Source organism: Hyperolius riggenbachi, chromosome 6 (genome assembly GCF_040937935.1).
Source record: "Hyperolius riggenbachi isolate aHypRig1 chromosome 6, aHypRig1.pri, whole genome shotgun sequence".
Taxonomy (NCBI): domain Eukaryota; kingdom Metazoa; phylum Chordata; class Amphibia; order Anura; family Hyperoliidae; genus Hyperolius; species Hyperolius riggenbachi.
The window spans coordinates 203,908,462-203,933,237 of NC_090651.1; the positions used below are offsets into that span (position 1 = coordinate 203,908,462).

At 44.9% G+C, this 24,776-nt stretch overlaps 1 protein-coding gene across 7 annotated transcripts in view; it reads left to right on the top strand.

Moving 5' to 3' along the window:
* LOC137521286 (CMP-N-acetylneuraminate-beta-galactosamide-alpha-2,3-sialyltransferase 4-like) overlaps window positions 1–24,776 on the top strand; it is a 696,719-nt gene that overhangs the window by 69,340 nt on the left and 602,603 nt on the right. For all 7 annotated transcript variants that reach the window (XM_068240323.1, XM_068240331.1, XM_068240332.1 and 4 more), the window contains one exon: window positions 18,150–18,348. The gene's annotated coding sequence lies outside the window, so the exon portion shown is untranslated. The remainder of the gene's footprint in view (window positions 1–18,149; window positions 18,349–24,776) is intronic.

Below are 24,776 nucleotides of genomic sequence, written 5' to 3' on the forward strand. Positions count from 1 at the left end.
GATGAAGGGGGAGGTGCACCTATATATGCTGGCTGGTGGCCTTAATTGGGTTTAATTAATTAAAGTCTGTGTTTCTTAAAGGGACTCCGAGCAGTGCAGAAACTATGGAAAGATGCATTTCATTTTAAAGCTCTCTTTCTCCTCTTTCCAATGATATATAAACCGCCGCCCTATGCCTTTTAGTTTTCGCTATTTTCGCGATTGAAATTGCCGCGATTTCGATTTCGATCGCGAAAATGGAGAAAACTAAAAGGCATAGGGCGACGATTTAGGTGTCGCCAGAAAGAGGAGAAAGAGCGCTTTAAAATGATATCCATCTTTCCATAGTTACATTGTATTACACAGGGCGACTTTTTCTCAAAGTCAGCAGCTCCATTCAGCAGAAAAAGTCGGCCTGTGTAATACAATGTAACTATGGAAAGATGGATATCATTTTAAAGCTCTCTTTCTCCTCTTTCTGACGACACCTAAATCGTCGCCCTACGTCTTTTAGTTTTCTCTATTTTGGCAATTTCAATCGCGAAAATAGCGAAAACTAAAAGGCGTAGGGCGGTGGTTTATATATCATTGGAAAGAGGAGAAAGAGAGCTTTAAAATTATATGCATCTTCCCATAGTTTCTGCACTGCTCGTAGTCCCTTTAAAGGGAAGGTTCAGGGAGGGTGCCTAAAAAATAAAAATCAATTTCCACTTACCTGGGGCTTCCTCCAGCCCGTGGCAGGCAGGAGGTGCCCTCGCCGCCGCTCCGCAGGCTCCCGGTGGCCGACCTGGCCAGGCCGGCTGCCAGGTCGGGCTCTTCTGCGCTCCAAGGCCCGGCACTTCTGCGTCCCACGCCGGCGCGCTGACGTCATCGGACGTCCGTCGGGCTGTACTGCGCAGGCGCAGTAGTTCTGTGCCTGCGCAGTACAGCGCGGCGGACGTCCGATGACGTCAGCGCGTCGGCGTGGGACGCAGAAGTGCCGGGCCTTGGAGTGCAGAAGAGCCCGACCTGGCAGCCGGCCTGGCCAGGTCGGGTCGGCCACCGGAGACCACCGGGAGCTTGCGGAGCGGCGGCGAGGGCACCTCCTGCCTGCCACGGGGTGGAGGAAGCCCCAGGTAAGTGGAAATTGATTTTTATTTTTTAGGCACCCTCCCTGAACCTTCCCTTTAAATAAGACGGATCCAGTGTACTCTCAATTCAGGGGGCCGGACTGAAGGACTATCAGAAATGCCTATTACCGGAAACTAACAGGTATTTTTCACACACTGTGTAAAAAAGGTCCACATGTCTTGTGCTGTGGGGTACTTTCTAGCCAATTCCGCTACTGTAAACTACCTGCCCTCATTGCGCAATGTCCCAAATCTCATTTCACCTATTGATGTCCATTCCCTGTAGCTTCATGGATGGTGACATATTGCTGGCTTTCTTTTGAAAATGTTCTTTGCCATGCATGTCCTTAGTTTTTCTGAATAACTTGTCCCTAATATGTTTGCAGAGCTTTTTAGAGATATGGTACAGTTAGCCCCCGACGAATGACCAGCCGATACGAATGGCATGGATTCTATATTTCCATGGGAACAAGTCAAAAAATGTACTTTTGAACTTGTAGTTTTTGAGAAAATCTATTTGGAAAAAATGGCTTTTAAACTTGTTTAAACAGGTACAAAGGGCAGAGGTGACACAGAAAGGGGCACAGAGGAGGTTAAGGGGACAGAGATGGCACAATGTTCCTACTTCAGAACAGATTCAGGTTAAAAACGAACCTACAGTCACTATCTGGTTCATTAACCAGGGACTCCTGTACTTAGGAATTCGCTAAATTGAATTGATCAGCATGATGGGTAGCTAAATGGCACTTTTAAAAGATAATAAAGGTATTAGTTTTTAACTAATTTCAAGCCGATTCACTCTTATTTTTGTTGGAGTTGGAAAAAGATTGATTTATTACGTGTTAACCAAACTTTCATATCAGGGCAAAGTATTCCTCAGTAATTTACAATGAGCATTTTATCATAAATCCATGGCTACAATTACTAGGTAATGCCTAATGATGTTGATCCAGGGATTTTATCTGATTGCCATCTGGAGTTGGGAAGGAATTTTTCCCTTTAGGGGCTAATTGGACCATGCCTTGTAAGGGTTTTTTCGCCTCCCTCTGGATCAACAGGGATATGTGAGGGAGCAGGCTGGTGTTGTACTTTATACTGGTTGAACTCGATGGACGTATGTCTTTTTTCAACCAAAATAACTATGTAACTATATATAAAATATGTTTTGTAGTATTGGACATAGTTCAAAACAGATACATCAGTAGTTCAAAAGACATTCAATTCACTAAGCTTATCTCCTGTCTTTAAAGGGAAGGTTCAGGGACTGTTTAAAAAAAATAAAAATCCGCATCCACTTACCTGGGGCTTCCTCCAGCCCGTGGCAGGCAGGAGGTGCCCTCGGCGCCGCCCCGCAGGCTGCCGGTGGTCTCCGGTGGCCGACCTGGCCAGGCCGGCGGCCAGGTCGGGCTCCTTCCGCGTTCCAAAATGCGCCTCACGGCGGCGCGCTGACGTCATCGGACGTCCTCCGAGCTTTACTGCGCAGGCTCAGAACTACTGAGCCTGCGCAGTAAAGCCCGGAGGACGTCCGATGACGTCAGCGCGCCGCCGTGAGGCGCATTTTGGAACGCGGAAGGAGCCCGACCTGGCCGCCGGCCTGGCCAGGTCGGGTCGGCCACCGGAGACCACCGGCAGCCTGCGGGGCGGCGCCGAGGGCACCTCCTGCCTGCCACGGGCTGGAGGAAGCCCCAGGTAAGTGGATGCGGATTTTTATTTTTTTTAAACAGTCCCTGAACCTTCGCTTTAATAACGTTTCTAGAGTTGTTACCATGGTGATAAGGCATGTAGTAGTCAGGAAACATTTTACCTCAGGCAAACCTAAAGTTAACTCTTCTTTCTTTAACCGGTTCAGCACCGCAGTGTCGAAAACCTCATGCATCCAAGCAACGTTCACCTCCCATTCATTCGCCAATAAATTTATTGCTACTTATCACAATTAATTGATCGATATCTTGTTTTTTCCGCCACTAATTAGGCTTTCTTTGGGTAGTACATTTTGCTAAGAATTTTTTTCTAAATCCATTTTAACAGGAAGCCTAAGAAAGAAATGAAAAAAAATCATTATTTCTCAGTTATTGGCCATTATAGTTTGAAGTCAATATACGCTACTGTAATTAAAACTCATGTATTTTATTTGCCCATCTGTCCCGGTTATTACCAGGGCTGTGGAGTCGGTCCAAAAATCCACCGACTCCGACTCCTCAGTTTAGGATTCCTCCGACTCCACGACTCCGACTCCTCTAATTTGCATATTACAATTTTGTTGGTTAAAAGTATGTAACATGAAATTCGTCTCTTAACTGCCAACGCTTAGGAATTTTACAAGACAACTGAAGTGAGAAGGATGTGTAGACTACTATATTTATTCCCTTTAGACTAAAACTAGTCCTTGGTAAGAGTACTTGTAAAAGGTACAAACCGGAACAAAGAACATCTATCAGGCCCTAGGCAATGTAAGTGTGGGTACATGTAAGAATGATGTGCAGGTACTCTGCAGGGGAATGAGGAGATTGTAAACAGACAACACCTCTGTGTTCAATGTGCACAGCATTCTCAGTGGATTCCCTGCAGCTCTGTGGGGAGTGCATATGTAGAGTATAGTACTACTGTGTAACAAAGTAAACCTGAGACAGATGAAATTAAAGTTTTATACATACCTGGGGCTTCCTCCAGCCGCCTTCAGGATAATCAGTCCCTCGTTGTACTCCTCCACCACCTGGATCTTCTGCTATGAGTCCAGGTACTTGAGCCAGTCAGGCGTAGTGCGCATGCACACACTCCGCCGCCAGGAGCATACTACACCTGTGCAGCACTATTGCGCAGGTGCAGAATGTTCCTGGCTGTGGGAGCGGCATGCGGCCGGACTGCGCTGACTGGCTGAATTACCAGGACTCAGCAGAAGATTCGGGTGGTGAAGGACAGCGAGGGACTGATTAGCCTGAAGGGGGCTGGAGGAAGCCCCAGGTATGTATAAAACTTTACTTTTCATCCGTCTCAGTTACCCTTTAATTTGTAGTCACCAAACCAAATTTTAATAACATATCAAATTATTTGATTTCATCTGCAAAGGGAGTGCGTACATTTGCATAAATCAGCATCAATGCAGAATTATTTCCATCTCGTTGACCATCTCTATTAGTGACACGGCTACACATCAGGCTTTATTCTTACAGCATAGATGTTATTTAGTATATATAAGAGATTCCTGTGTACACATCATATATACAGTCACAATCAGATATGTATATCTGACCTTAAAAATATGGGGACTGCTTTATTGAAGCAGCACAAGTAACTAATTTAGATTGGTTTATTTCATTTTTGTGGACAAAGCACAGCTTTTACTGTATATATACTGTATATATACATTATTTTTAATGACTATTATCTGAGAAATAGAACATTTTATCATATTTTCTATTTTAATTACAGTTACAAATTCATTAGGAGTCGGAGTCGGTGCATTTTTTCCCGACTCCGACTCCAGGCACCCAAAATTGCCCGACTCCACGACTCCGACTCCGACTCCACAGCCCTGGTTATTACACCGTTTAAATGATGTCCCTATCACAATTTATGGTGCCGATATTTTATTTAGAAATAAAGGTGCATTTTTTCAATTTGCGTCCATCACTATTTATAAGCTTATAATTTTAAATAATATAATAACATACTCTCTTGACATGCATATTTAAAAAGTTCAGACCCTTGGGTAACTATTTATGTTTTTGTTTGTTTTGTTTTTTTATTAAATGTATGCAGATAATTTTTGGTGTGGGAGGGAAACTGCTAATTTTAAATGTAAAATAATAGAATTGTTTAATTAAAAATGTATGTGGGTGCAGTTTACTATTTGGCCATAAGATGGCCACAGTACAAAAAGTCCTGGATGTGAACGATCTCGCATCCAGGAACTAAAAAGAAGAGGAGAAGTTTCCTGGGGCCAGAAGTACCGCGCTCTCTGAATAGAAAGTGTCGGTTTTTCTGTGGGGAAGTTAGATCGGTGAATGGGAATTATATTCCCATTCACTGATCGGGGGGGCCAGCGGCAGGCGGCGGGCCGATCGCGCGCACCATGCGGCGGGAGCAGCAGTGCCTATCTGGACGAGTAAGCTCGTCCAGATAGGCTGAACTGGTTAAATTAACTCTTCAATTTTTAAAATAACTCCAGAATTCTGAAGTTAGTTAAAGACAGGCTGTTAATTAACTGCATGTGAAAATAACTACAGAGGAGGTAAATTAACTGCAGAGGAGGTAACTTAAAGGACTTACGAGGCGAAATTAAGAAAAAAAGTTAATCACCTGCCTCATCTTTTAAGGCACGGAGGACGCCGTCCGCGCCCCCCGTGCCGATCCGCCGGGTCCCCCCGATCATTAGCCCCACCGGGCCGGCTGCCGACCTCACGGCCCGGGTCGGGCTCTCCTGCCTCTCGTAAAATGGCCGCTTGCTGTGGCCGCGGCTGCGCAGTCCGCATAGTCGCGAATGCTGCTGCGCAGCTCTAAGGCCAACCTCCCCGATCCACGCTACGTAGCGTTGATTCACTAAGATCACGCTGGAGATAAGGCAAGAGTAAACTTGCCACCGCACAGTGAGAGAGTTATCTTTATCTCTTCCTTAAGTTACCTCCTCTGTAGTTATTTTCACACTCAGTTAATTAACAGCCTGTCTTTAACTTTAGAATTCTGGAGTTATTTTAAGGATTGAAGAGTTAACTTAACCCCCTTGGCGGTACAATAAATCCGCCAGGGGGCAGCGCAGCACTTTTTAATTTTTTTTTTTTTTTAAAGCATGTAGCTAGCCTAGCGCTAGCTACATGCTTCCCCCCTCCCTCCGCTATCCCTCCCACCCCTCCGATCGCCGCCGGCGCCTTTACCCTACAGGGAATCCCGTTCCCTGCAGGAAATCCCGTTCTGAACGGGATTCCCTGTATGGGCTTCCCCGTCGCCATGGCGACATCGACGTCGTGACGTCAGCGGGCATTCCGATCCACCCCTCGGCGCTGCCTGGCACTGATTGGCCAGGCAGCGAAAGGGGTCGGGGGGGGGGGCTGCGCTGATAGCGGCGAATCGGCGGGCAGCAGCGGCGATCGTCATGCACACGCAGCTAGCAAATTGCTAGCTGCGTGTAGCAAAAAAAAAAATTAAATCGGCCCAGCAGGGCCTGAGCGGCACCCTCCGGCGGCTTACCCCGTGTCTAGCACAGGGTTACCGCTAAGGAGGTTAAAGACAGAAGAGTTAACTTTAGGTTTGCCTGAGGCAAAATGTTTCCTGAATACTACATGCCTTATCACCATGGTGATAACTCTAGAAATGTTATTACAGACAGGAGATAAGCAAAAGTGAATTGAGGCCAATATAATCAGAACATCCAGCAACATATGTACATAATACATGTTTAGATAAAGTGTGGGGCAAAATCATAACACCCTGGTTTCAGGGGGTGGGTCCTGGAGGGATGGTGATGAAGGCATACGTTTGTGCATGAAATTTTCCGCTCAGCACAAAGAAATTGCGCATATTTTTGACCGCCACTGGAACATCCTAACAAATGACCCTAAAATTAGCACATTGGTTACACCGCAGCCGAGGATTGCTTTCAGAAGGATGCCCTCCCTCCGGGACCTTATTGTGAAAAGTCATTTTCGTGGTGTTGAGAACGTGCTCCCCCATTGTGTCGGCACTGGTACATACAGCTGTGGTGGCTGTACCATTTGTCGGTTTTTGTCTGTGGGGAGACAGGTGTTGCTCCCTAATGGACACCATTTGAAATTGCAGCACTATGTTAATTGCAACACTACATTCGTGGTGTACCTCCTTTTTTGCCAATGTGAGGTTTTCTGTGTTGGCAAAACGGGACGAGACTTGAAGAGCAGGATTGGTGAACATCTTGCTAATATCAAAAGTGTGACATCCACCACACCTGTGGCACGACATTTCAAACTGATTCATGGTGGTGATTACCGTGGGTTGCGCATCGTCTTTCTCGACCGTATCCACACGACGATCAGAGGAGGCAACTATGACCGGTTGCTACCTCAAAAAGAATCTGTGGATTTTTGAGCTCAGAGCGATAGACCCTCCGGGTCTGAACGACTCGATTGGATTTGCAGCATTTTTACTGGTGTGACTTTTCACGGATCTGGTGAGCCTTCTGTCCCTTGGCTCCTCCTCTGTCTACCATCTATATAATCCTGGGCGCCCTGTGTCTGTGGGCGGGTCGCCTCTGTCCTGTTGTTGTCTGAGTCCTCCTCCTGCGACATTGCCATACATAGAGGTGTTCATTTTTGACAGTGGATCCCATTTTTGGGGATCTGGCCATAATATTTGGCCGGTTTGTTTGATGTCCAGTTGTCTTTTTGACTATATGATATATGACCAGTCATCAACTCTGTTCCCTTTATGGATATAGCCCTATACATTAACTAAAATAAACTGTACGTAGTATGGTCAATAATTGTTGTGATTATGTTTGTTTTGTACGTATGCGCGTGTTGCCCATCTATGCCTCCCTGTGATAGCCACTTGCTAGCCTACATGCCTTTACCCTTATAGATGAGTGATTTACACGCTGGGATTATTTACTTATCTCTCCCGTGATTCAGCCTCTTGCTGATTGGCTGTGGCTTTCCCCCGGGGGCGGATGACGAACACTCTAGCCTGAATGGGAGGCTGCGTGATGCGTATTTAGGTAGGGCATTAACACTGGTCTAGCGACGCCTGCTTTTGAAAAAGCCGGTAGACTCGGTGAAACATGTCAGGGCGGTCGGCGTGGCTCTGACACCCCACGTGCTGCCTGCATCTGCCTCCCGCTGCCCCTTGCCGGTTTCTGCCTATCACCGGCTGATGTCCTCCGCTCCTGTTGGATTCATCCAAGGATGCCATTTCCTGAGTCAAGCCTCTGGGACTTGATACACTTGTGTGTTTGCAAGTAAGCCGGCGGGTTGTCCGTGGATACTGCTGCTCGGTCCGGATTCAATGCATCGTGCTAACCAAACGAGTGGAACTACTTTGCAAACGGACTCCATCTGACTATTCAGGTCCTCCACCTAGCCGTGAACTCCGGTGGTGGGTTGAAGGACTAGTCAAATAAGCCTGCTGTTGTGAGTACGGCCACTACACTTCGTGAGTCGGTACAGTATGGTCTTTGTTGCTTATATATGAACATTTGGGGTCACCCACGTGCATGGTATAGCAATTCGAACTATTGTGTCTCACCATTCTCTGCGCTGCTGCAGCTTACTAAAATGAACTCTGAAGCTGGACTCATATCCTCTGCTCTCTACTGTTTGCTTCATAGGACTACTAATATTGCGGATCCCTGATCACCCTAGGTGATCCTGGTTAGGAGTGGAAATGGGTGGTTATGTCAGTGGTTCAAAACCTCAGCAACGCTGAGAAGAGGAGGGGGTTAGCTCTGCCCCTGCAAGTTTACAATCTAGAGGATGGTTGGGTGGTGTAGACACTACAGTAGTGGAGAGACGAAGGAGTTAGGCCACATACATAGATACATCAGACCGTAGTCTTTTGAAAATGAAAGATCACAGACCAATTTAACCCCTTCCATGTAGTATAAGAGCCATACCTTCACAGTCTTTTCTATGGAGCTGAACTCCCCATCAGAAAAAAATCTTTGCAAGATGCTGCACACACAGATGCTGTACAGACACAAAAGATCAGTATCTGCAAAGATCTGTTCCTGACAAAGATCCGTTCCTGCAAATTGCATTCATAGTCTATGAGATCTGCAGATCATCATACACACCTTGTTTAACTGACATTCATCTGCAGATCAAACAATCATCTGCAGATCTGAAAATCCATCCTGGTGGATCTGATCTGCAGATGAATGTCTGTTAAACAAGGTGTGTATGATGATCTGCAGATATCCAGTGTTCTCCAACCCTGTCCTCAAGGCCCACCAACAGTGCATGTTTTGTGGAAATCCACAGAGGTAGTTAATCAGCTCTGCTGAGACACTAATTATCTCACCTGTGTATGTTTGTGGTTTTCTGCAAAACATGCACTGTTGGTGGGCCTTGAGGACAGGGTTGGGGAGCTCTGTCATAGACTATGAATGCATTTTGCAGGAACGGATCTTTTGCAGGAACAGATCTTTTGCAGATACTGATCTTTTGAATGTCTACAGCATCTTTGTGTGCAGCATCTTGCAAAGATTTCTGTCTGATGGGGAGTTCAGCTCCAAAGAATAGACTGTGTAGGTATGGCTTTCATACTACATGGAAGGGGGTAAAATTGGTCTGTGATCTTTCATTTTCCAAAGACTATGGTCTGATGTGTGTATGAGCCTTTAACCCTCCTGGCGGTATAAAAAAAATACGCCAGGAGGCAGCGCGGCAGTTTATTTTTATTTTTTTTTTTATATATATCATGTAGCGAGCCCAGGGCTCGCTACATGATAGCCGCTGCTCAGCGGCATCCCCCCGCCCTCTTCGATCGCCTTCGGCGATCTCCGATCAGGAAATCCCGTTCAAAGAACGGGATTTCCTAGAGGGCTTCCCCCGTCGCCATGGCGACGGGCGGGATGACGTCACCGATGTCACTGACGTCGGGACGTCATTGGGAGTCCCGGGCCACCCCTCGGCGCTGCCTGGCACTGATTGGCCAGGCAGCGCACGGGGTCTGGGGGGGGGGGGGGGGGCCGCGCGCCGCACCGGATAGCGGCGATCGGGCGCGCGGCGGCGGCGATCGGGGTGCTGGCGCAGCTAGCAAAGTGCTAGCTGCGTCCAGCAAAAAAAAAATTTAACAAATCGGCCCAGCAGGGCCTGAGCGGCACCCTCCGGCGGCTTACCCCGAACTACGTTCGGGGTTACCGCCAAGAAGGTTAATATATATGTCAGTGGCCCATATGCAATTAACTTTTTCTCCTGACTTTTCTCCTAGGTGATATATTCAAATTTGTCAATAAAATGCCTTTTAAACCACCGGCAATTAAACAAAAGCTCAAAATAGTTTTGATAGTACTTTTTCACCAACTTTTTGGAACTTTTTTCATTGCAAAGTGTTTAAAAATGATTTAAAAAATATTTTAAATCAGAGATGAAATATTAACTTCTAGGAGAAAACTTAGGAGAAAAAGTGAATTGCATATGGCCCAGTGACCAATTATAAGCTTGTCTGAAGCGGTGCATTTGAAGCGGAAAGCCAGTGAATATTTCCCATTCTGCCGATCCTCTTGTTGTATTATTGTATAATTATCTACCTCTCTGAGGTTCGTGCCTACCAACTTACGTAGCCCCCCCCCCCCCCCCCCCCCCCCCCCAAAAGTAAGACACCATGGGGTTCTGCCTACTTGAGATAGACGCCATTGTATTTTGTAACAACATTTGGGGCAACATGCTGAAAGTTGGCAGGCATGAAGCTCCAGGAGAGATTTTGATGAAAAACACCAAACAGATAATTTTAGCTTTTTATACAACAAGAGGATTGGTAGAATGTGAAATATTCACTGGATTTCCACTTTAAAGGCTGCTAGGCTTGACGTACGACTGACAAGCTGTAGGAGAGAGCTCCAAAGGAAAGGCAACACTTGTATAGTCCTGGATGCAAAAGTGGGGGAAGGTGACCAGTTACAGGACAGGAGGATTTAATGTAAGGAACAGGCTCAGAGCTCTCTTGGCCACTCCGGAGCACAATTGAGCATGTGCCGTTGCTCTACTGGGTATAGTCAGAGCTGGGGGGGGAGAGGATCACCAAAAAGGAGGGGAGGCTGGCAAAGATGAGGCTCCATGAAACTTATAAGGGCACTGCTGAATCCCCAATAGGAGGAATGCGGAGGGATGAAATGAGAGGGAATAGGGTTCAGAGTGCACTTAACCTCCTTAGTGGTAACCCCGAGTCAGGCTTGGGACGAAAATCCGCAGCTCAGAGCAGTAATCCTGAGTTGGATCCACTTGAGGTGTGGAATGTGCAGGGCTGCCGCAGATCTATCAAGCGGTATGATTTTTAGGGTCTGAACGCTTGTGAAAAAATTGCAGCGCTTTTGTAAAAAAAAAAATCTGGAAATAATCATGCCGCCAGGGAAATTAGAGTGGTGTGCATCAGAGATTAGTAAGGAAAGATGCTTTTCAGTGAAAGTTCTTAGCGAATAGGAGGATAGAGTGAGTGACTGACCTTTGTACAGAGCAAGGGTAGTATGGGTGAGTGAGCAGGCAGACAGAAGGAGGATGGAGGTAGTGAGTGGCTTGGTGAATAGGGCTGCATGAGTACGTACTGTATCAATCTTGCTAGTGAAGTACAATCTTGGTGTGAAGTAGAGGTTGAAGGTGTTAAGTTGTTTGGATTGTGAATTTGTAAGTAATGAGTGGAAAGTATGACCATTCTGAAATTCCTTTTCAGTTCTTTCAGGGTTTAGTTGCCGGTTGATGAGCAGGGCGGTTGAATCATGTGAATATACGTACTTTGCAGGGGATCTTATGAATGCAGTAGGTTGAAAACACCAACCCTTCTGTTTGCTTTTGCCTGTTGCAGGGTCTGCTCTAGATCTTGTTCGATATCTATACAAACTTGTGGTAACTGTTAGGAAAACAGCTATAACTAAAGATGGTCAGCTGCTTTCATATTGTCATTGATATTGACATCTGTATGAAGTTTAACGAGTTTTTCGATTATTTACAGCTTCCTCTGTTTAGTGTTGCTGTTTGGGTTTGTGCTATTTTATCACCAAAATGGCACATTTTCCCTTCTTGCATTTAAAGGATACCCGAAGTGACATGTGACATGATGAGATAGACATGGGTATGTACAGTGCCTAGCACACAAATAACTATGCTGTGTTCCTTTTTTTTCTTTCTCTGCCTGAAAGAGTTAAATATAAGATAGTCAAGTGGCTGACTCAGTCCTGACTCAGACAGGAAGTGACTTCAGTGTGACCCTCACTAATAAGAAATTCACCTTTTTATCTCTTGCTCTCAGAAGCCATTTTCTGCTAGGAAAGTGTTTTATAGTTGGAATTTCTTATCAGTGGGGGTCACACTGTAGTCACTTCCTGTCTGAGTCAGGATTGAGTCAGCCACTTAAATACCTGATATTTAACTCTTTCAGGCAGAGAAAGTGAAAAAGGAACACAGCATAGTTATTTGTGTGCTAGGCACTGTACATACACATGTCTATCTCATCATGTCACAACTCACATGTCACTTCAGGTATCCTTTAAAGGAAATCTACAGTAAAAAAAAAAAACAGTTTAACTTACCTAGGGCTTCCTGCAGCCTCCCACAGTCATCCTTTGCCCGCCCCATCCTTCCGAGATCCTCCAGCAGCGGCGACCCCCTGAAAGCTGGCCATCCACGCGCCTACTTGCTGCGCCTTTGTGCAGGACAGCATTATGCGCAGTACAGGAAAATCGCTGCTGCAATGCTAAACGGGAGCGTGATCATAATGCGGGGGCTCGGGGCCACGCATGCGCAGTAGCCTCTGACCAGCTTTCAGGGGGTCGCACCTGATTGCTGGAGGGTCGCGGAAGGATGGCACAGGATGAATGTAGGGGGCTGCAATAAGCCCCAGGTCAGTAAAATGTATATTTTTTGTTGTTGTTTTAAGTATCACTTTAAAGCTTTACGGAATCTTCTAGATTTGAAAGACATCTGATGATTAGTTTTCAACACCCATGAATATTAGCAGGAATTCACCCAAAGGGTGAAATATGACTGAATGTACTATGAACTATAGAATTCATCAAACAGTAGGGACCAGGAGTAATAGAACTAAAGAGATAAGTTTGATTAAAAACAAATGAAGGAATAACAAATTGGGGAATAAGAAAAATGAATAGAGGGGAAAAAAAGATTGACCCCTATCAAACCCTTTATCTTGTTGTTGTTTTTTTTACCACCAACTAGGCTTTTTTGGGGGGTACTTTTTGCCAAGAATTATTTTTTTATGAGAGTGTTTTAACAGGAAAAATAAGAAAAAAATCATTATTTCTCAGTTTTCGGCCATTATAGTTTTAGAATAATACATGCTAACGTAATTAAAACCCACACCTTTTATTTGCCCATTTGTCCCAGTTATTGCATTTATTATTAAACATTTTTCCTAGTAATGCTGTATGTGATGCTGGGCATACACGGCTCATTTTTAACACATTAAGATGGCTCGATATTAATTTCCGACATGTCCGATCTCCCGCCCGATCGTTTCGCCGCTCAATTCTGGATTGCAGTGAATGGAAAAAGATAATAAAAATGAGCGGAAGTAAAGAGAATTGACTGCAGAATCGAGCAGCAAACCGATCAAATGGTAGAATCGAGCGGCAAAAACGAGCCATGTATGCCCAGCATTAGGGCACATATTACAACAAGTACTAGGAGCAATTTCCTTGCTCACACTGCTCTGCCTCTCTGTTGTAAAATCCTCCATCAGGTTTTTAGATGCAAAAGTTTCGGGCTCTTATGCTGGGCATACACGGATGTAATTCTGCACCGGATCGAGCCGGTGGCTCGATTCCGGCCCGTCCCCGCGTGCACCCGGATCGATTCCCGCTCATCCCTGTGGGCACTTCTTATCTTCTCTTCGTTTCTGTTCCATTGTCTGCCCACAGGGATCGAGTGCGGAATCGATCTGCCGCATGATCGGACACGTCGGAAATTATCAATCGAGCAATCAGCGGCTTGATTGATAAGAAAAAAATGCAGTGTATGCCCAGCATTAGAGTGCTAGACCGTGTTCCTGCATTGTATGGTTTAATAATCACCTTGCTGAAATAATCTTATTCAGATGGTGGTAAAGGGTTAAAGATTCCAGCAATGTGTGTTTATCATCTTTGCTTCTCTGACTGATAAAAATCCTGATAGCCTTTGTAAACAGCATCTCTCCCTCTCAGCATGGCACCACATAGCAGCCTACTAAATAGATACAGCCTGGAGTGAAAAGTCACAACCAAGCCAGTCAGTCAGGTATAGTGTATACTCCTCTCCCTGATAGTTACAGTGAGATGCGAAAGTTTGGGCAACCTTGTTAATTGTCATGATTTTCCTGTATAAATCGTTGGTTGTTACGATAAAATGATCAGCTAAATATATCATATAGGAGACACATGCAGTGATATTTGAGAAGTGAAATGAAGTTTATTGGATTTACAAAAAGTGCAATAATTGTTTAAATAAAATTAGGCAGGTGCATAAATGTGGGCACTGTTGTCATTTTATTAATTCCAAAACCTTTAGAACTAACTAGTGGAACTCAAATTGGCCTGGTAAGATCAGTGACCCCTGACTTACATACACAGGTGAATCCAATTATGAGAAAGAGTATTTAACCACTTTACCCCCAGCGGTGCGGATTTCTCCGTCCCTTTTTCCACCCTGTTACCACCAAGGGACGGAGAAATCCGCACCTGACGCCACGCACGCTGCTGTGCACGCTGCCGCCCGCTCGCCCGGAGATCAATGAACGGGAAATAGCTTTCCCGTTCGTTGATCTAAGCCCCCCGCAATGATCAGCTGCTTCTACAAGAAGCAGCGCGATCATTGTGGAAAAAAAGTTTCCCAGCAATCCATGAATTTCCTGCAAGCGTACTTCCTGCACGCTTTCAGGTCGCATAAACAAAAACTTACTGTGGCCAAATAGTAAAACTACACCCTAAAGCATTTTTCATATACAAATACATTGGTTATACATTAAAAATTAACTCATTACCTCCCACGCTCCCCAATTTTATTTTTTTTTGTAATTAAAAAAAAAAAAATTACTATTAAAAAAAATACATAAATAGTTACCGTACCTTAGGGACTGAACTTTTTAAATATTTATGTCAAGAGGGTATAACACTGTTACTTTATAAACTAGGGGCTTGTAATTAGGGATGGACACAAAACTGAAAAAAATGCACCTTTATTTCTAAATAAAATATTGGCGCCAAACATTATGATAGTGACATAATTTAAACGGTTTTATAACCGGGACAAATGGGCAAATAAATTTCATGGGTTTTAATTACAGTAGCATGCATTATTTAAAAACTATAAAGGCCGAAAACTGAAAAATAATGAATTTTTTCCCTATTTTTCCATTAAGACACATTTAGAATAAAATAATTCTTGGCATAATGTCCCACCTAAAGAAAGCCTAATTGGTGGCGAAAAAAAACAAGATCTAGTTCATTTCATTGTAATAAGTAATGATAAAGTTATAGACAAATTAATGGAAGGAGCGCTGAAAGGTGAAAATTGCTCTGGTGCTCAAGGGGTAAAACCCCTCAGTTGTGAAGTGGTTAAGGCGGTCAATTGTAAGTCTCCCCCTTTTTTAATTTTTTTCTGAAGAGTAGCAACATGGGGGGTCTCCAAACAACTGTAAATGACCTGAATACAAAGATTGTTCACCATCATGGTTTAGGGGAAGGGTACAGAAAGCTGTCTCAGAGATTCCAGCTGTCTGTTTCCACAGTTAGGAACATATTGAGGAAATGGAAGACCACGGGCTCAGTTAAAGTTAAGGCTTGAAGTAGCAGACCTAGAAACATTTCGGATAGACAGAAGCGACGAATGGTGAAAACGGTCAACCCACAGACCAGCACCAAAGACCTACAACATGATCTTGCTACAGATGGAGTCACTGTGCATCGTTCAACCATTTGCACTTTACCCATGGAGATGCTGTATGTAAGAGTGATGCAGAGGAAGCCTTTTCTCCGCTTGCAGCACAAACAGAGCCGCTTGAGGTATGCTAAAGCACATTTGTACAAGCCAGCCTCATTTTGGAATAAGGTGCTGTGGACTGATGAAACGAAAATTGAGTTATTTGGGCATAACATGGGGCGTTCTGCATGAAGGAAAAAGAACACAGCATTCCATCATGCTGTGGGGCTTTGTGGCCAGTGCAGGGACTGGGAATCTTCTCAAAGTTGAGGGACGCATGGATTCCACTCAGTATCAGCAGATTCTGGAGACCAATGTCCAGCAATTAGTAACAAAGCTGAAGCTGCGCCGGGGCTGGATTTTTCAACAAGGCAACGACCCTAAACACTGCTCAAAATCCACTAAGGCATTCCTGCAAAGGAACAAGTACAAGGTTCTGGAATGGCCATCTCAGTCCCCAGACCTGAATATAATTGAAAATCTGTAGTGTGAGTTAGGCCCTGTTTCCACTACAAGCAGATTGGATGCAGAATGGATGCAGAAAAACTGACTCCGATGAATGCCTATGGGAAAATCTGCATCAGAAAAATTGCGTTTAGTGGAAACAGGCCCATAGGCATTCATTGGAGTCAGTTTTTCTGCATCCAATCTGCATGTAGTGGAAACAGGCCCTTAAAGAGAGCTGTCCATGCTCGGAAGCCATCAAACCTGAATGAACTAGAGATGTTTTGTAAAGAGGAATGGTCCGAAATACCTTCAACAAGAATCCAGACTCTCTTTGGAACCTACAGGAAGCATTTAGAGGCTGTAATTTCTGCAAAAGGAGAATCTACTAAATTTTGATTTCATTTCTTTTTTGTGGTGCCCAAATTTATGCACCTGCCTAATTGTGTTTAAACAATTATTGCATACTTTCTGTAAATCCAATAAACTTCATTTCACTTCTCAAATGTCACTTTGTGTGTCTCCCATATGATATATTTAACAGATATATATATATATATATATATATATATATATATATATATATATATATAATTATACATTTTTTTTATCGTAACAACCAACGATTTATACAGGAAAATCATGACGATTAACAAGGTTGCCCAAACTTTCGCATCCCACTGTACATTACAGCAATATTACAGCACATCTAGCTACAGGTTACCTCCTCAGATCAGCCTCCTCCTCATGTCTCCTGCATGCTGTGACACAGTGATATTTGTGAACTGTGTGAGAAATGAAGGATGATTTTTTTAACCACTTTACCACCACGGTACATGTATCTACGCTCCTTTCAACATCCTTTCCCCACCGGGAGCGTAGATGCACGTACCCCCGTTGCTGACCGCACTCCCGCTCGCTCGTGTGCGTGCTCCCGCACTTGTGCATGCCGCCTCCTGCTTGCCTGGAGATCAATGAACGGGAAAAACCGTTCCCGTTTGTTGGTCTAAGCTCCCCAGCAATGATCTGCTGCTTCTATGAGAAGCAGCGCGATCATTGTAAAAAAAAAAAATTGCCCAGCCTCATAACACTTCCTGTAAGCGTACTTCCTACGCTTACAGGACGCATGCACAAAAATTACTGTGGTCATCTTGTGGCCAAATAGTAAAACTACACCCAAAAAACATTTTTCATATACAAATACATGGCTTTACATTATAAATTAACTCATTACCTCCCACACTCCCAAATTATTATTTTTTTTTGTGTGTGTAATAAAAACAAGAAAGAAAATTACAATAAAAAAAATACATAGTTACCTTAGGAATTGAACTCTTTAAATATTTATGTCAAGAGGGTATAACACTGTTACTTTATAAACTATGGGCTTGTAATTAGGATGGACGCAAAACTGAAAAAATGCACCTTTTTATTTCCAAATAAAATATTGGCGCCAAACATTGTGATAGGGACATAATTTAAACGGTGTAATAACTGGGACAAATGGGCAAATACATTTCTTTGATTTTAATTACAGTAGCATGCATTATTTAAAAACTATAATGGCCGAAAACTGAAAAATATTTGTTTTTCCCCCACATTTTTTCCGATTATCCCATTAAAACATATTTAGAATAAAATAATTCTTGGCTAAATGTCCCACCTAAAGAAAGCCTAATTGGTGTTGAAAAAAAACAAAATCTAGTTCATTTCATTGTGATAAGTAATGATAAAGTTATAGACGAATGAATGGAAGGAGCGCTGAAAGGTGAAAATTGCTCTGGTGCTCAAGGGGTAAAACCCCTCAGTTGTGAAGTGGCTAAGCAGGGAGAGAGAACCGGGGGAATAAAGTGCCCCGAGCACAAGTGGTAATGTGTACCCTAATATAGATTATTAAAAAGTCACTTTTATTGATAGTATTCCTTTAAGAGTGAGCAGCAGTTTCACATTTTTCTGAAGGTTCTTTTAAAACAATTGACAAGTTTTTATTTTTAAAATATCTTACTACTTGTTTTCTTGTCTTTAGATGAAGATGATGTAATTCATACGACCAGGCGTGAGTGCTGTAATACCAGTAATGATGCACAACTGAGTGAGAATTCCTACTTGCCAAGTTTACGTCATGCACCCGAGTTTACAATTCTGCATAATTATTGTAATCCAGAGCCTGTGTTAGGTCAGTTTGAAGATGCCGACTTGTGATTATTTACTGTAACAGAATGAAGGTAAATGAGTATCATTCTTATAACCCGTATCCATCACCTGTTACTATAGGATATTTGGTATCCAAATTTCCCGCATTTTATTTCTGGTCTTCTATCCTTTGCAAAGCTTTTTAGTTTCTTTTTACTGGTTGAGATTATCAAAACTAGTTCTGGGTTATTTGCAACTATTACTTGTGTTTTTATTTTTCAGAGGTTAAAGCATCCCTTTAGTATGTATACAAAATGTCAGCAATAGTAAGCTTTCATAATACTCTGTGTTACTGGCCTGCTGAGTCTTTTTTAAAACAGGACAGAATCCTTAATGTCTACCCTTAGGGATCTTTCACAGTGCGACGTTGCGTTTGATGCGACGTTACAGTCGCACCACATGCCCCTAACGCAGCGCATGTAGGTTATGATATTGGATGTTATTTTGCCCTGCGTTGTTTCTCTTGGTGCAGCATTTTCGTCGCATACTGATGGATACTAATGAAATGAAAACGGTGCATGCGTTTAAAAAAAGAAATTACTGAGCATGGGCAACACACATAACGCAGCAGATACATTGCTAAATGCACATCATGCAGCACTTTTTAATAACGCTACACGTTACACACTAACGCAACGTGTGCACTGTAAATGTCGCACAGACTTTGCATTGCTGTGCGTTACTCTACGTTAAAGTATTTTATAACGTGTGACTTTAACGTCGCGCTGTGAAAGAGCCCTTAAAGTTGTATATCCGAGTACTGAAAATACTGATTTGCCCTTTGCTTAAGCCTCTGGCAAGCCTCTGTACCAGTACCAGTACAGAGGGCAGACCATGTTCTGGTTTGGTACGAGCGTGTTCCAGGTATTCCTGTGTCTCACATCTGACTCCAAATCCAGGCAACTTTTGGGCCTTGGTGGACCCATTTTGTTTTAAAATGTGAAATGACATAAGTAAGGCTGTAGATTTCTGTATTGCATAGTAGGGATGATCAATACGAAGCAAAGAGTTTATCCATGCCTTCAAATTTCATGTTAATTCTATGCAGCTTACAATTTTTGCTAAATTTTATTGGTCCAAGTTCAAGCTGCGTAACATTAACATGAAATTTGAATGCAAGGAGAAATAATTTGCATCTCATTGGTCATCTCTATTGCATAGGCCTACTCTCTCTGACTCTGTGTGCATGCTGCAGGTTTGCTTTAAGTGTGTAGTTCCATGTGTGGATCCTTTTTGTTCCTGAAGTAGTGTAAATCTTTGAAATGCTTTTGTCCTATAAATCATTGGTTTGTACACAGTTGTGTAGGATTGCTTGATGTATATGTTGTTTTTTTCATTTTATGTATTTTATTTTTGATGTTTGTGATATCACTTACTGACTGACCAATGAATGAATATATTGTGAAAAATATCAGGTCCAGTTCCTTTATTTCAACTTGTAAATAAGTTTTTACTGCTTCACTATAGGTTTTCGTGTAATGTTTTGTTTACAACATACAGTAGCAATAAAAAGTATTTTAATTGTATGGATTTCTGCACAAATTAGTCATAAAAGGTGATCTGATCTTCATCTAAATCACAACAATAGACAATCACAGTCTGCTTAGGCTGCTTACACACCAAGACGTTACAGGCGCACGTTAGTGCGCCTGTAACGCTCCCCCAACGCACAGCAATGTAACTCAAGTGGGCTGTTCACACAGCCCACGTTGCGTTACATGTAACGCTGCACGTTCTCCGCAAAGTGCAGCATGCTACGGCGTTGGAGCGGCTATAGCCGCGTTAGACTGTTTGCACATGCGCAGTGGGGGGCGGAGAGGAGGCGGGGAGAGCCAGCTACAGTAGCCGCGCACATGGCTACTTAATATTCACTGCACTGGCGGGCGCTGATTGGCCGGCGGGACCACGTGATGCGGAGTGTCTCGCTCCGCATCACGTGGACCCGCTGGCCAATCAGCGCCACTCTATGAGACATTATAGGAATCGAGCCGCCTAACGCGGCTCACTCTACCGTCGGCTCTTGCAGCACCATACGTTGTGTTAGGTGCACGTTATGTGACCTTAACGTAGCACCTAACGCAACGTCTTGGTGTGCAAGTAGGCTTAAACTAAAACCACACACAAATAATTGAGAGTTTACATGGTGTGTTCAATGAAAACATGAAACCATTTACAGTGCAGGTGGAAAAGGTATGCAAACCCTTGGATTTAATAACTGTTTTAACCCCCCTTTGGCAGCAATAACTTCAACCAAATGTTTCCTGTAGTTGCAGATCAGATGTGCACAATGGTCAGGAGTCATTTTTGACCATTCCTCTTTACAGAACTGTTTCAATTCAGCAATATTCTGGTGTAAAACACTTTCTTGAGGTCATGCCACAGCATCTCAATCGGGTTGAAGTCAGGGCTCTGACTGGGCCACTCCAGAAGGCATATTTTCTTCAGTTTAAGCCCTTCTTTTGTTGATTTACTTCTATGGTATGGGTCGTTGTCCTGTTGCAACACCCTTCTTCTGCTGAGCTTCAGCTGGTGGACAGATGGCATTAAGTTCTCCTGCAAAATGTCTTAATAAACCTGGGAATTCATTTTTCCTTCAATGATAGCAATCTGTCCAGGCCCTGACACAGCAAAGCAGACCCAAACCATGATGCCCCCCACCACCATAAATCACAGTTGGGATGAGGTTTTGATGTTGGTGTGCTGTGCCCCTTTCTCTCCACACATAGTGTTGTGTGTTTCAACTTTGGTTTCAGCTGTCCACAGAATATTGTGCCAGTACTGCTGTGGAACATCCAGGTGCTCTTTTGCAAGCTTTAAACGTGCAGCAATGTTTTTTTGGGGACAGCAGTGGCTTCCTCTGTGGTATCCTCCCATGAACTCCATTCTTGTTTAGTGTCTTTTTTTTTTTTTTTTTTTAATGTATCATAGTGTTTAACATATCAGATTTGCTAACAGGGATGCTAGCATATGCCAGAGACTTTTGTAAGGCCGGGTTTCCACTGCTGCGAATCCAGGCCGTTTCCCCGCCCACGAGTTCGGATGGATTTCAGCAGCCTATAGAAATCTATGAGAGCCATCCGAATTCGTGGCCGAGGAAAAAATCTGAGGCCCTGCAGCATAATTTTGTCCGTAGCTGTCCGAATCCCATAGCCGTGCAAAGCACGGCTAGAGGGATTCGGCTGCGAGAGGCAACAGCTGTGCCGGCATCGCGTCTCGCAAGACGCATGCCGCCGCACAAATGGAAACCTAGCCTTAGTGTTTAGCTGACACTATAGGATTCTTCTTCACCTCATTGAGCATTCTGTGCGGTGCTCTTGCAGTCATCTTTACAGGAAGGCCACTCTTAGGGAGAGTAGCAGCAGTGCTGAACTTTCTCCATCTATATTTGTCTTACCATGGACTGATGAACAGCAAGACTTTTTGAGATACTTTTATAATATACATATATGTGTGTGTGTGTGTGTATGTATGTATGTATGTATGTATATATATATATATATATATATGTATGTATATATATGTATGTGTATATATATATATATATATATATATATATATATATATATACCGTATTTTTCGGACTATAAGACGCACTTTTTCTCCCCCAAAAGTGGGGGGAAAAAGTGGGTGCGTCTTATAGTCCGAATGTGCATCCATGTGTCCCCCCCAGAAGGAAGTGCAGGTTGCAGACTAGAGTGCACTCACTCAATCCCGGCTCTGAGTGTTGCATCTGCCTATTTCACCTTCCCTGCAGGCAAGTGATGATCACAGGCTTTGTCCCCGCTGATGGTATCAGCCGACATGCTGCATAGGTGGCTCTGGCACGAGCCTGGTCTTTTTCTGTGTCCGCCTCATCCATATGATCTTCACCACTGCTGGTGGCTGACATCGAGCGGGGCATCTGTGCACCGTCTCTCTAGTGGTTTCATCCCGCTGTATGTCCGCATATCATCCGCGGGCCCCCCTCACCGCAGATCCACGAACGGGAACATGGCGTCCACCCTCTTCTATCTCCTAGACCATTATCCAATCAGGCGGGGGGCGCTGTCCCTGACCGCCAATCACAGCCATTCTCTGCCTCCTCTCCTCTCCTGATTGGCCGCGATGGTCCCGCCGGACCATGGGCGTGGCAATGACCGGATAAGGGCGGAGCTAACTGTAATTTAAAGTGATCCCGGGGTGAGAGTGATATGGAGGCTGCCATATTTATTTCCTTTTAAACAATACTAGTTGCCTGGCAGCCCTGCTGATCTATTTGGCTGCAGTAATAAACTGAATTACACCAGCAACAAGCATGCAGCTTAATCTTCTCAGTTCTGACAATATTGTCAGAAACCCTTGACCTGCTGCATGCTTGTTCAGGGTCTATGGTTGAAAGAATAAGAGGCAAAGGACCAGAACGGCAACCAGGCAACTGGTATTGCTTAAAAGGAGAGAAATATGGCAGCCTTAATATTATTCTCACCTCAGGTTCCCTTGAAAAGTGCAACGCAAAGACAGTGGGCCCAAGTTTTGGTGACCCTTTCCCCAGAAAATTCACATAATTGTGCAGGTTTTCTCAAGAAAATACACATAATGTGAGCAGATTTGCCCAGAAAATACATTCAATCATGTCGGCAGATTTGCCCAGAAAATACGTGCAATGATGTCGGCAGATATGCCCAGAAAATACGTGCAATGATGTCGGCAGATATGCCCAGAAAATACGTGCAATGATGTCGGCAGATATGCCCAGAAAATACGTGCAATGATGTCGGCAGATATGCCCAGAAAATACGTGCAATGATGTCGGCATATATGCCCAGAAAATACGTGCAATGATGTCGGCAGATATGCCCAGAAAATACCTGCAATGATGTCGGCAGATATGCCCAGAAAATACCTGCAATCATGTCGGCAGATATGCCCAGAAAATACCTGCAATCATGTCGGCAGATATGCCCAGAAAATACCTGCAATCATGTCGGCAGATATGCCCAGAAAATACCTGCAATCATGTCGGCAGATATGCCCAGAAAATACCTGCAATCATGTCGGCAGATATGCCCAGAAAATACCTGCAATCATGTCGGCAGATATGCCCAGAAAATACCTGCAATCATGTCGGCAGATATGCCCAGAAAATACCTGCAATCATGTCGGCAGATATGCCCAGAAAATACCTGCAATCATGTCGGCAGATATGCCCAGAAAATACCTGCAATCATGTCGGCAGATTTGCCCAGAAAACACATGCAATCATGTAGCAAATTTGCCCAGAACATACATGCAATCATGTGGCAGACCTGCCCAGAACATACACGCAATCATGTGGCAGACCTGCCCAGAACATACACCTGCTAAAATAAATAATAAAAAAAAAACATTTACTCACCTGCAGCAGCAGACCTCCTGTCCCAGCCTCCATCCGGCGCGCAGCTCCCATGGGTGGTTGGGTGGATAGGTAGCCTGGTGGGTAGGTAGGTAGGCAGCCGGGTGGGTAGGTAGGTAGCCCTTAGCCGGGTGGGTAAGTAGCCTGGTGGGTGGCTGGGTAGCCGGGTGGGTAGCCTGGTGGGTGGCTGGGTAGGCGGGTGGGTAGGTAGCCTGGTGGGTGGGTAGGTGGGTGGTTAGGTAGCTGGGTGGGTAGGTAGCCTGGTGGGTCTTTAGGTAGGTAGCCTGGTGGGTTGGTAGGTAGCCGGGTGAGTAGGTAGGTAGGTAGCCTGGTGGGTAGGTAGCCGGGTGGGTGGTTAGGTAGCCGGGTAGGTAGCCGGGTGGGTGGTTAGGTATCCGGGTGGGTGGGTAGGTAGCCGGGTAGGTAGCCGGGTGGGTGTGTAGGTAGCCGGGTAGGTAGGTAACCGGCAGGGTGGTTAGGTAGCCGGGTGGGTAGCTAGGTAGCCGGGTGGGTTGCTAGGTAGCCGGGTGGGTGGTTAGGTAGCCGGGTGGGTGGTTAGGTAGCCGGGTGGGTGGGTAGGTAGCCGGGTGGGTGGGTAGGTAGCCGGGTGGGTAGGTAGCCGGGTGGGTAGCTAGGTAGCCGGGTGGGTAGGTAGGTAGCCGGGTAGGTAGCCGGCAGGGTGGTTAGGTAGCCGGGTGGGTAGCTAGGTAGACGGGTGGGTAGGTAGCCGGGTGGGTGGGTAGGTAGCCGGCAGGGTGGTTAGGTAGCCGGGTGGGTAGCTAGGTAGCCGGGTGGGTAGGTAGCCGGGTGGGTGGGTAGGTAGCCGGCAGGGTGGTTAGGTAGCCGGGTGGGTGGTTAGGTAGTGGGGTAGGTAGCCGGGTGGGTGGTTAGGTAGCCGGGTGGGTAGCTAGGTAGCCGGGTGGGTAGGTAGCCGGGTGGGTGGGTAGGTAGCCGGGTAGGTAGCCGGCAGGGTGGTTAGGTAGCCGGGTGGGTGGGTAGGTAGCCGGCAGGGTGATTAGGTAGCCGGGTAGGTAGCCGGGTGGGTGGTTAGGTAGCGGGGTAGGTAGCCGGGTGGGTAGCTATCCGGGT